Below are 12,388 nucleotides of genomic sequence, written 5' to 3' on the forward strand. Positions count from 1 at the left end.
AAAGAGTCCCGGGGGGCCAATCATTTTTGGAACCCTGCTTCTTACTCTTTATCTTAAGCAGTCTACACCACCTTTTGCAAAGAGTGCAGTTATGTAAGTTTAACAACATTATCTTATCGTACCCAATACTATTGAAACTAGAACAGGGTAATAAAAGTGAAACATGATCTTGTAATATGACATATTTTGTCTATGAGTTAAATCAGAAAACAAAGATATATTCAATTCAAATACGATACTCACCAGAGAAAGGCTCCCCAAGTTCATAAGACAGCTTTTGAAGAGTGGCTTCCTTTAGTGCCCGTTTAAAATAATTGTTGTCTTTTGTTTGTCATAAAAAGCAATTTTCATGACAAAAGTCTATCAGCCTTATTTATAAATCATGCATCCAATTTGCCACATTTGAATATGTGACTTTGCTCTGAAGTAAGATTGGCTGGAATACATTTTGTTGCTTTTGTGTCACCAAAAAAATAGAACCGAGTCCTATTCTGGGCAACATGTGGACTGCGTGTGGATGGGGCTGGTCACATAAAGGCTTGGTCACATGGGCGACATTTGTCGACGGCAACAAGGGGACGACAGCTGTTTCTGGCTTGTCGTCTTGTGTGGCCACCCTGGTCAACACCCCGGCGACACACCAGCGACGTGTCTCCCACTTCAGGATGATGTTCTATCAAGGCAACATTTTCCATAGCAGCCAATCAGATTTGATAGTATTGTCACATAATAATAAAATGGCGATGCAGAAGCATGATTTGGAAGTGAAGCTAATAGATTATTCAGAATTGTTTTATTGGTTTGAGAAAAAGTTACATATAAGAAAATAAAAAGTTCCCTTGGAGGCCATCTGTTACTTTATGTTTTAATTTTTTTTTTCTTTTTTTTTTTTTTTTTTTTACAATAAATGAAAACAAAAGACAATGATTTTTTTTTAAAAAAATGAAAAGGTTGCTTTTTTTAACAGAAAAATATGCCTACTTGTTCACCACATTTTAGAAAAAAAAGTCATATGGTTTGTTTTTTGTGCAAGTTCAAAAACAAAAACCAAAATATTTCTTCATGTCTCATAACCCAGGGCCGAAACCCAAAACGTTCTTTTTTTCTCCTCTGCTCCTCTTCCTTGTCTAACATTGCTATTAAAGCAGTGGCAGCAGCCTTCCTTCACAGCATGTTGACGTCTTGTGACACAAACGTGCATTATGATTGGTTTGCATTATGTTGTTGCATGTGTGTTGCCAACTTCTTGACTGCATGCTTGTCTCACATGTGATCACAGCAAAATGCAAGCCAACAAGCAGGCTACAAATGCGTTCCTCTTGTTGCTGTCAACAAAAGTCGCCCATGTGACCAGGCCTTTAGATTTGGGAGTGGAGGGGCCAAAGCATATCCCCCCAACGTTTTCATTCCTGTCCAGCCACCTATGCGGTGTTATACATTCTTACTGCATAGGGTTAGTTGTACAAGCTTTGATCCATCTAATCCTAATCCCGCCATATACTCTACAGCATACTGATTTGCCATTTCATCAAAGCAGTACAGAAATAATGTACACACTAAATAGCCCAATTTACAAACTCAAAGACAGAGACTTTCATTTGCAGGGTGCCACACCCAATGAAGAATAAGTTTGTAAGTTCAGCCAGGGAACTGACTTCCAGTCCAACTGTTGAGTTTAAATGTGAACTCCGTGGTATTTTTAGCATCCGGCAACAAGCAATCGATGTGTCTCCAGGGTCACGTTGTTTTATGACTCTTTTATGATTCAAGCAACCAGAAAACTATGCAGGCAAAACACGATGCATGCTAATAACAGTCCTGTGTACAAAGTGGTTAGTTCATTTTAAAATAGTACCTTCGTCAAGTATGGGTCTTTTGTAAGATTTATAAAGTTTTAATAGTTTTTATTTCTTTAAGATCTGGCACAATACTGTGGCATTGTAGTTTAAGCTGAATTAGAAACTAAACACATGCATTTAAAGGAAATAAGTTCCAGGTGATTGTTTTTCTCCTAATCTAGACAAAAGGCATGATTTAAAAAAGCGTACTATTGTGAAAGTCTGAAAATACATTTCTGTCGTGATTGGATTTTTACTAGAATATTTGCATGACCACCACTATGGGCAACTAACTTAATCTTTGAAATAAAAAAAATACAGATAGGAGAAGAATTACTAATGTACAGTATTATAAATTTATTATAAATTTGATTAACTGATTGATATATTCTTTAGCTTCACAGTTAATTTATTTATTGCCACAACAGGATATTGCAGTGATTACTGGCTGCTTTCATGTAATTACTAATATATATATATATATATATATATATATATATATATATATATATATATAATTATATATCTATATATATATATATATATATATACCCTTTGAAGAAATCAGAAGGAACGTCTTTAGTCTTCCTTGCAGGGATATCTGACTTATGTTTTGGTGTAGCGGTCTCACTGTTCACAAGGGATTTTTAAAAATTGTTTTCAAAGTCATTTACATAATATTTTACCAGGTGTTTTGTAGCACTAATAATGTAATGCAATTTAACATATCTACACTGCATGCACATTTAGACTTTATAGTGGAAAATGGCAAGTTGATGTCCATCTGTTCTTCTTTATAGAGCCTAGTTCTCCTTACGTGTAATATACATATAATATCATCTGCCCCTATAGTTGTTTTTTGTTTTTGTTTTGTTTTGTTTTTTTGGTTCAGTAAAGTTTCAACAGCTTTACAGGATAAGATTATCCTTGATAAATAATTCCAAAACCACTGTATAATATATGACAGAAAAAATGATGAATTTGAACAATAGCACTATACTGTAAAAAGCCCTAGAGCAGTCAGTTGTTAGTTGCTTGGCTGTCAAAAAAAATACGAATTGAAAAGGGTTTGTTTGTGCGAACCTGTCTGGTCAGAGCATCTGTATACCAGACAGGGAAATCAACAACCACTGCTGCCTGACAGAGGGCAGAGGATTTTGGCTTCCTCTTCCTAATAAAATGGAAGCTTCTACAGACACATTCTTATTGAGAGTGTTAGACAAAACAACACTACATTCCTTTATCTAATAGTGCATCTGAATCACCTGCTCTGTACAATGCATCTTCTTTGCACCTCAGAAATGCACTTCTTGGTGTAAATCAAGCTGTGCTACATGCAAATGAAAGGCTATCAGACGTTTCCTTTCACTGTCCCTTAATTTGAAATACTATTTGGAATCTGTATCAAGGTCATTTAAGTTTCTTAAGGAAAGCATCTGCCTTTATATATATCAGTTGTGCAGCTACAATAGTGCATTGTATTTTCTAACCTGGCCTTTAAGACTTGTCCACTCTTTACACCGATGGAGTGGTAGATATCCTTTATGCTTTACAGCACTTTGATTTGCTTTTACCATGGTAGACTCTTATAAGGGCATTATTAATTAAAGTAAAAGATATGTATTTGTTTTTCACTTCAATAAGGCTGTTAGACTTAATGTTTTTGAACTCAGCGATTTTACCAGAGAGCATTAGACACCATTCAGAATCAAACTTTTTCTGAATCAAAAGGGGATTTCAAAAGACTTCGGAAGAGTGCCCTTGATGCTTTGGCAAATACTAACGATGGTAGTGCTCATAGAGGATTCTCAGACACAGCGAGTGTGTGCTGGAAGTGGTCACTATTTAATAAAGAGCACTATTCATCTCAAATTCCCAGAACTACACTAACTACCTTGCCGATGATTTTCAGTTGTCTCTCCAACATTATTAACCAATTTCCAATTCCCAGCCGAAACTGACAGGCTTTTGCTGAAGTCAGCTGTAATAATTTGATCAGCTACTCCATCTGTTTATTCTAGCACCCATCACAGGACCAGACATTGTCAAGTGTGATTAAATTTAGAAAGATGGAATCAATTGGGAAAAATAGCAGAACATACATACATATTTTCCATTAGCTGCAGACCAAGATCAAACTGATTTAAACATAGACTCATTAAGGGTTTTTGGATGGTAGAAATGAGCTGAAATGTAGCAAATAACATTTAGAATTGTTAAATGTGAAGTGTTACATTTCATCACAAAAGTTAGGATTTCAGTACCAAATGGATGCTACAGAATTTGTTAGAACAGGCACACAAGAGAAAGATCTTATCGTTGTGCTGTAGTAGACTTGCAGCTGTCAGCAACCAGGCAGCGTGAGGGAGCAATTACAAAGGAAAACACAATACTTGGTGACAAAAAGTGTAAAAAGTGTAAACATTTTTAGAGTAAAAATCATGGGAGACTATGAGAAGATTGTTTAGTGCACTGAGACTGCATTTAGAAAACAGTCTTCAATTCAGCACCCAACATTACAAAAATAACATTGTGAAAGTAACCAGACTAATACCAGGGTTAAAACTATTAGTTATGAAGATAGGGTGATGGAAATGAAACTACGACAACACATATGGGCTCAGGATGACTTGACTGAAGTTTTTAGAGAGAGGAAATAAAGTGATTTCACATTCAAACAACTGGACCTCTGATATTTTGGTTGATAAGAAGATAAAGCTCACAATATCCTCAGCCACCAACAATACAAAACATCCTCTTCCTGCTGCTGATTGTCCTATACTTAAGAGGATGATTCTAGTTTTAAAAATCAACTTCGTTTACCTGCATATCTGGAATCCTAACAAAATCATATCAGGTATCCCTATACTCATGAGTAAACACAGTATACAATATATATTTCAAATATGCACTTTGAAATTTGAACACTTGTGAAATAAAGGGCAGTGTCTGCAAGATTTACTACAAAACACCCTTTGTACATGTGTGACGGAGTAATTTGAGCTAACATTCAAAAGGTCTGGCCTCACAGCTGCAGATTATTTTTCTAGATTCACCAGGCTGACTAAAGCTTTTTTGTTTCCATTTTATTTTCCAGCATTACTTTTTGTAAACCTGCTTTACTTACTGCAACTTGATGCCTCAGTCCTTTCCACAGAATACATTTTCAGAGCAATTGTAAAAGTTTTTTTTTTTGCTTGTTTTTTTATGACAGGAAATATAAACTGTTAATGCTAAACTTAACATAGGTTAAAGTTGGATAATTTAAAATCAATGTGACTTCAATTTCTTAAACAATTCATCCTAAAATATAGTTGTCAAATGTTTCTCTTCCAAAATCACTTTTTGAACTTTCCTTAAAGCACTTTACCACATTAAATGAACCCTGTGCATTTACCAGAATTTATCAGTTTGCCATGTTTTTTTTTGCTTTACAATGTTTACCTATGCTTTATTGCAATTTTTATGCTCTTTCTATTGTAAACATTTACAAAAGTTAAGTCTTGACCTTTATAGAAAGCACTCCCTTACTTTGTTTCAATGGCCCCTAATAGCCCTAAATGGCCCATTAATGGACTAAAAATGCACTGGCTGTATTTTGCATTGGGTGCAAATGTTGCACTATACAGTAAAATGCCTGGTAATGTGTAACACAACAATCCCTTCAAACTCAAAGCCATTGGTACTGTTAGATTCTATTTGCATTTTTTGGATAAGCAGAGGAAGTTGAAGTCTTGTCATTTGTGGCTGTTTTGAGATGTGTTTTAATCAAATACAGATTCAGCGCCGATTCTGATTTTCTGATTGCAAAAAAAGGTCATTTCTGATTGACAGATTTGTATAATCTACTGTATATATCAATGGTACACAATAATAATCATGGCTTTGTAATGCTTGGTAAGTTTTAAGAAATTCTATACTGCAAAAGCAATGGGGGGAAATGTGTATTTCCAGTAACCTCCAACAGACCATCCACACTGAGAATTACTGCTTTGTTACATATAATCATATAATTGGTCCTTCAGCTTCACTTTGGACCAATTATATAATTTACCAAACTGGTTCATAGTTGTTGTGTTATGCCTTACTTACTGTGTCAGTTCACTTTTGTCATGCACCAAGATTAAAAGGAGGAAGACCTTTTAACGGATGTGTGTGGATTTCATTTTATTTGAGAAGGCAGTAACATTCTGCTTTTCAGTGCCTTGTTCAGTACATATACTGTAAACTTGAACTACCACCTCCTTTTAGGCCTGCTGAGCCCTAATGCATGAATGTTAAATTTTACAGTCATTTACTGTGCATGAAATCCAATCCGTAAGTTTGAAATGTTTAAGGTAATGTAAGGGTGGAATGGAGTAGACATTCACTTTAATACAAAGGTTTAGGACCACAGCAACTGGGTTCCAATTTTTACAGCCTAGTAAATCCTTTCAATATGTGGATTACTGGTACTAAGTTGGAAAAAGGATCATATTAGATGTAGTGAAGAGGTAAGAAGGCTTTGTAAGTAATGTAAGCTAACTGATGACTGAGGAATTTGGCCTTTCACCACAAATTCAGAGCAAAATAAATGGCATTTATTTTACATGTTGGTGCTGAAAAGTCACTTCAAAAAGATGCACCAGTATGTGGTAAAAGGTTTTTTTTTTTTTTTAATTATACAAGCAGACAAAAGGATGGGATCCTGTAATAGTGTCTTAAATTAAATGTTAAGAAATAAGTTTCAATGGAGACATTTATAATAAAATAAGTTTTTTTTTATGGTAACAACTTATACAAGTTTGTAAAATTTGGATAGATAGCCACATGTGTGAATCAATTTTTTTCCCCCATTAATACAATATTTTACACTATTCTTTATCTGGTAAGTTATTATTGAACCAAGCTGTTGTTAGAAATTATTAAGTTTAACCCCTTTGGTTATCCATACATCTCATAGTCATAATAGTTTTTTGACATAAAACAGAAGTTTGATATATTGTCAAATAATTCTGCCAACACTTGAGGTTACTTAAAGATTTGAAGGAAAAAGACACATGCTGATGTTAGTAGTTTAAGGATCTTATTTAAGTATCAAATTCAAGTTGGGGCGTTACAAGGTAGTAACAATAAATAGGTGGAAAATCTAAATGACAAAAAAATGGAAACAGTATATTAAAAGAAGCTAACTGTTAAGGTCACACCAGATTTGAATTTATCAAGATCAGAATACTAGCACCCAAGGAAGTTCAATGGACTTAAGAAAGGCATTCTATCCCTTTCAATAGCAAAAGGTAATGGCATTAGTATTGATCATTTTTCATACATATTCATACTACTCATAGCGATTTCCAGCTGGAACCTGTTGAAGTATATCTCAGCTGCTGCATTTCTCTGTTTAGTAGTTGATTTAGCATGGTGATGTTAAAGGACTTACAGCAAACTCTAAATACCTTTAAGGACAGCCTTCTTGAAATGAACACCAAACATTTACACTGAATTACCAGTGCTGCCTTCTGGTAATGAAGTTAATGCAGTGTGTAAATGTGAATACATACTGTATATACAACATCCCAATAAAACGAATCAAGAAATGATAACTTGAAATCCTCTATTGTTTTCGCTGTTTGTTATGTTTTTATATTGTAATGCATTCATTATGTCAGGACCCCCTTAATGCTCTGCTCTCAGGCACTTTCCTGGTTAAATAAATAGTTAAAGCAGGTTGCAGTTAGTTTGGGATTTTCAAAAAATGGTCAGTCTGGAAACATTGTCTGTTTGTAGCCTTGCAATGCGTGATGGAAATGATGTTGAAGGGTCAGCAAAGTGTTAGTCATAGCTATGACAATTAGATTTAGGATTTAGGACATTGGTGTTCATCCGTTTAGTAGAAATTCAATCCGAGATCATTAACAAATGACCCAGTACTAAAGATAATTATTACTGTAAAAAAAAAAAAAATATATATATATATATATATATATATATATATATATATATATATATATATATATATATATATATATATACAGTGTCTTGCAAAAGTATTCAGACCCCTGACCAATTCTCTCATATTACTGAATTACAAATGGTACATTGAAATTTCGTTCTGTTTGATATTTTATTTTTAAACACTGAAACTCAGAATCAATTATTGTAAGATGACATTGGTTTTATTTTGGGAAATATTTTTAAGAAAAATAGAAAAACTGAAATATCTTGCTTGCATAAGTATTCAACCCCTGTGCTGTGGAAGCTCCCAGTTTGCACCGATGAAAGAAATTGCCCTAACGAGGACACAATTACCTTACCATTGGCCTCCACCTGTGAACCATTAAAGTTGCTGTCACATTTTCTGGATAAAAACCCCACTGTTGAAGGATCATTGGTAAGGCTGTGAATCTGAAGGAAAATGAAGACCAAAGAGCATTCTACAGAAGTTAGAGATAAAGTAATACAAATGCATAGATTAGGGAAAGGGTAAAAAAATAGTATTTGGCTATCCCAGTGAGCACAGTTGGATCAATAATCAGGAAGTGGAAGCTGCATCACACCACCTAGGCACTGCCAAGAAAAGGGCGTCCCTCAAAACTCAGCGCTCAAACAAGAAGGAGACTTGTGAGAGAAGCCACAGAGAGGCCAACAATCACTTTGAAGGAGCTACAGAGTTCAATGGCTGGGAGTGGAGTAATGGTGCACCAGTCAACCATATCAAGAGCTCTGCATAACAGTGGCCTGTATGGGAGGGTGGCAAGAAAGAAGCCGTTACTCAAAAAGTACCATCTGAAAGCACGTCTGGAGTTTGCCAGAAAGCATGAGAGTGACCCAGCTGTGATGTGGAAAAAGGTACCTTGGTCAGATGAGACCAAGGTAGAGCTTTTTGGCCAAAACTCAAAGCGCTATGTGTGGCGCAAACCTAACACTGCCCATGCCTCAAGACACACCACCCCTACAGTGATGTATGGTGGTGGCAGCATCATGCTGTGGGGATGCTTCTCATCAGCAGGGACTGGGCATCTTGTTACAATTGAAGGAAGAATGGATGGAGCAAAATACAGTAAAAAAAAAAACTGAAGCTTGGGAGGAAATTCACCTTTCAGCTGGACAATGATCCCAAGCACAAGGCCAAAGCAACATTGGAGTGGCTCAAGAACAAAAAGGTGAATGTCCTACAGTGGCCCAGTCAAAGTCCTGATCTCAATCCCATTGAGAATCTGTGGCACTATTTGAAAATTGCGGTCCACAAGCGTCGTCCAACCAACCTGAACAACCTGAAGCAAATCTGCCAAGAAGAATGGGAAAAAATCACTCTATGCAAAGCTGGTACAAACTTACCCCAAAAGACTTAAAGCTGTTATTGCAGCGAAAGGTGGCTCTACCAAATATTAATGCGTGGGGGTTGAATATTTATGCAACCAAGATATTTCAGTTTTTTTATTTTTCTTAAAAATATTTCCCAACATAAAACCAATGTTGAGTTTAAGTGTTTTAAAATAAAATATCGAACAGAATGAAATTTCAATGTACCATTTGTAATTCGGTAATATGAGAGAATTGGTCAGGGGTTTGAATACTTTTGCAAGGCACTGTGTGTGTGTGTGTGTGTGTGTGTGTGTGTGTGTGTGTGTGTGTGTGTGTGTGTGTGTGTGTGTGTATATATATATATATATATATGATATATATATATATTTGGTTATTTATAAATATATATCATGTGTATATATATGTGTTACTAGAAAGGAATCATCCACACAATTTTTAATCCTTTTAGCTGTGGATTATTACAGCATTTTAAGTAGGTGCAATCTATGGTGATTAATTTAAAAAAAACAAAACACTGAACATGGAAACCTAACACATGCTGAGAAAAACAACAAACAAATATGGCGTAGAATATTTTAAGCTTCTTCAGTTGTGGTTTTGGACAGTTATTCTTTAAAAAACTGGTGCAATTTAATTTATTTATATGCTATTCCACTTGAAAATTCACAAGAAAATAATTAGAAAAAATTCAGATATATAAAATGTAATTAAAATGCATATGCAGCAAATACTTTTTACCAAAATTGCTTTTGAAACCAAGCAATTTTTTAGCAAATGCAAATTCAATTGAAACCGGAATATATAATGATATTTTATGAACACTGTAAACTGTGCGTAGCTTGGGCACTTCCTTGATTAAGTTATTATGCAGAACAAATTATTCCAGTCCAGTACCTTTAAAAATAGATCTTTTTGATGTTGGAATAAACTTGAATTTCACAGGCTGTTCTAATGTTTACATTTATGTGAATACTATACACTAATTCCCATTAAATTAAAAACTCTTATTCCAAGCACAGTTCCCCAGAAAAGGAGCACATTGCAAATCAGTCCTGTTCTTTGTGCTGCCATTTCTTCCTTTGTCCTTTTGCCCCATTGTTTCCTCACTGTTCAAATGTGGTTGGATAATTTTTGAGGTCACTGGAATAAGTATCAAATGAAATCCTTCTCCTGTAAAAAATATCCTGACAATACAGGAGTGTTCCATTCTCCAGAAGGCACAAAGGGACGCTGCGGGAATGTTTGTGAAGTTCACACATGTCAGAAATAATTAATATACTCAAAGGGCGCTAATAGCATGCATTCAGATTATTGGTTGGGTGGAATATGACACATTTATTCAATGATCAGGAATGGAAATATAATAAACAAAGCACCATAGGAAAACTAGACAGCTCTGAAGGACAGAAACAGTGCTTGAAGTGTAGCAGAGGCCAGAGCTAAATAGTTGGGGGGAGCTCAATTAAAAAATGTTCTGTAATAAAAAAGAACAATGTAACGGATATGTGTATTGTGTTTTCCAATATTAACCTACAGAGAATCAGGAGGCCTGCCTGTGGGACGCCACCATGTTTTGACATCTAGACGTGCTCATTAAGTAGACCAGCATTTTCTGCTGAACACATAAATTCACAAAACTTGCATTCATCGGTTTTCAAGGAATACTATTCAGACACCTATATAAAAATTGTAAATTTACAGTATAATCGTAAATCTCGAAAAACTACTCACTTCTAAATCTTTTGTAGTCATTTTTGTATTACTTTAGTATAAATACATGTCAATTTGGATTCATATGTTGTTTTTTTCTGACTTTATGTGAATGAAAAAACACAAAAGCGCCCGTTTTCTCATTGGAAATAGTGATATTTTTAAATTTACCTGTCCTGGTCACAAACACAAAGTTTGTGGGGAATAATAGCCATTTCTATACTTTTGAGGCATAAGCAATTAGGAAATAACACTTACTACCCAGGAACAAAAAATAAATAAAAATGTGTTACACGGTATAATAAAGCCACCGGCTTCACAAAGTTTCTTTTAATTTTTTTTAAGTAAGAAAATCATTGTGACCAAATTATGCTTCATCTGAAAGGGTTTTGTCTGATTTTAGTTTTGGTTTAAATCCTAACATGTAGGCCTATTATTTTCTATGTGTAAACTCTGGGATTACTTCAATTAAAAGCAAGCTCTTTATGGAAACACTGTTGTTATGGTGGTTGGAATCCAAACTCAAACACAAAAGCTTTCCCTTTGTGAGAAACATTCAGGCTCAACTGCAGCGCTCTTCTTAATGAGACCATTATCTTGCTTGAGGTTCAACCTCAGATCATTATACTGTCTAAATTAAACCCCACTCGAGCATTCCAAATTTAAATTTGGATAAATATTATGCTTGCATAGCAGCATTATAACAGTATAAAGAATGTTGCTTTGCTTACCCTAGCAGTATAACATTCTGGTTTTGTTTTCAAATACTGCATTCCTGAAGCAATGAGTGGAAATAGAGAATAGCAAATTTCCTTAGTGTGGAAAGGCGTCTTCATTGGCAAGTATTTTCTGTTTTTTTCTGTGGATACTGCTTTAACATGCTGCAACCTTACCCTTCAATTAAAAAACCATCAGGGATATATACTCTACGTGGACCCTATTGCACTCTGGGAAAGTATTGCACTCTATGTGGTAAAACACAATAACGGTAGTTAACCATACAATAAAAATAAAGTAAAAATATGTTTTTATTTAGGACCCACTTGGGGACATGCTAGTCATTCTAGCACTCATTGATACAGGATGTCTGTTCTACTACTTGTGGGTTGTTTAACTAGTTTTATAGATGTGGTAAGTTAATTGCATCAAGCCAGACTTACTGGTCTAAAATGATTAAACATTTATCTTAGAAACACAACGTACATGTTTATAATATAAATGGGTGAGGCATTAGCAATACTGGTTTCACGTAACAGAACTGCCAGGAATGTTTTAACACACAGTATGAAACACTGGTGCGATATGGGAGAGGGGTGGTGGGGATCACACACATACAATGAACACTGGTGTGGTATGGGAGACGGGTGGTGGGGATCACACACACAATGAACACTGGTGCGGTATGGGAGCACGTGTTGAGGATCACACACACAATGAACACTGGTGCGGTATGGGAGCAGCGTGGTGAGGATCACACACACAATGAACACTGGAGCGGTATGGGAGAGGGGTGGTGGGGATCACACACACAATGA

Source organism: Polyodon spathula, chromosome 9 (assembly GCF_017654505.1).
Source record: "Polyodon spathula isolate WHYD16114869_AA chromosome 9, ASM1765450v1, whole genome shotgun sequence".
Classification (NCBI taxonomy): domain Eukaryota; kingdom Metazoa; phylum Chordata; class Actinopteri; order Acipenseriformes; family Polyodontidae; genus Polyodon; species Polyodon spathula.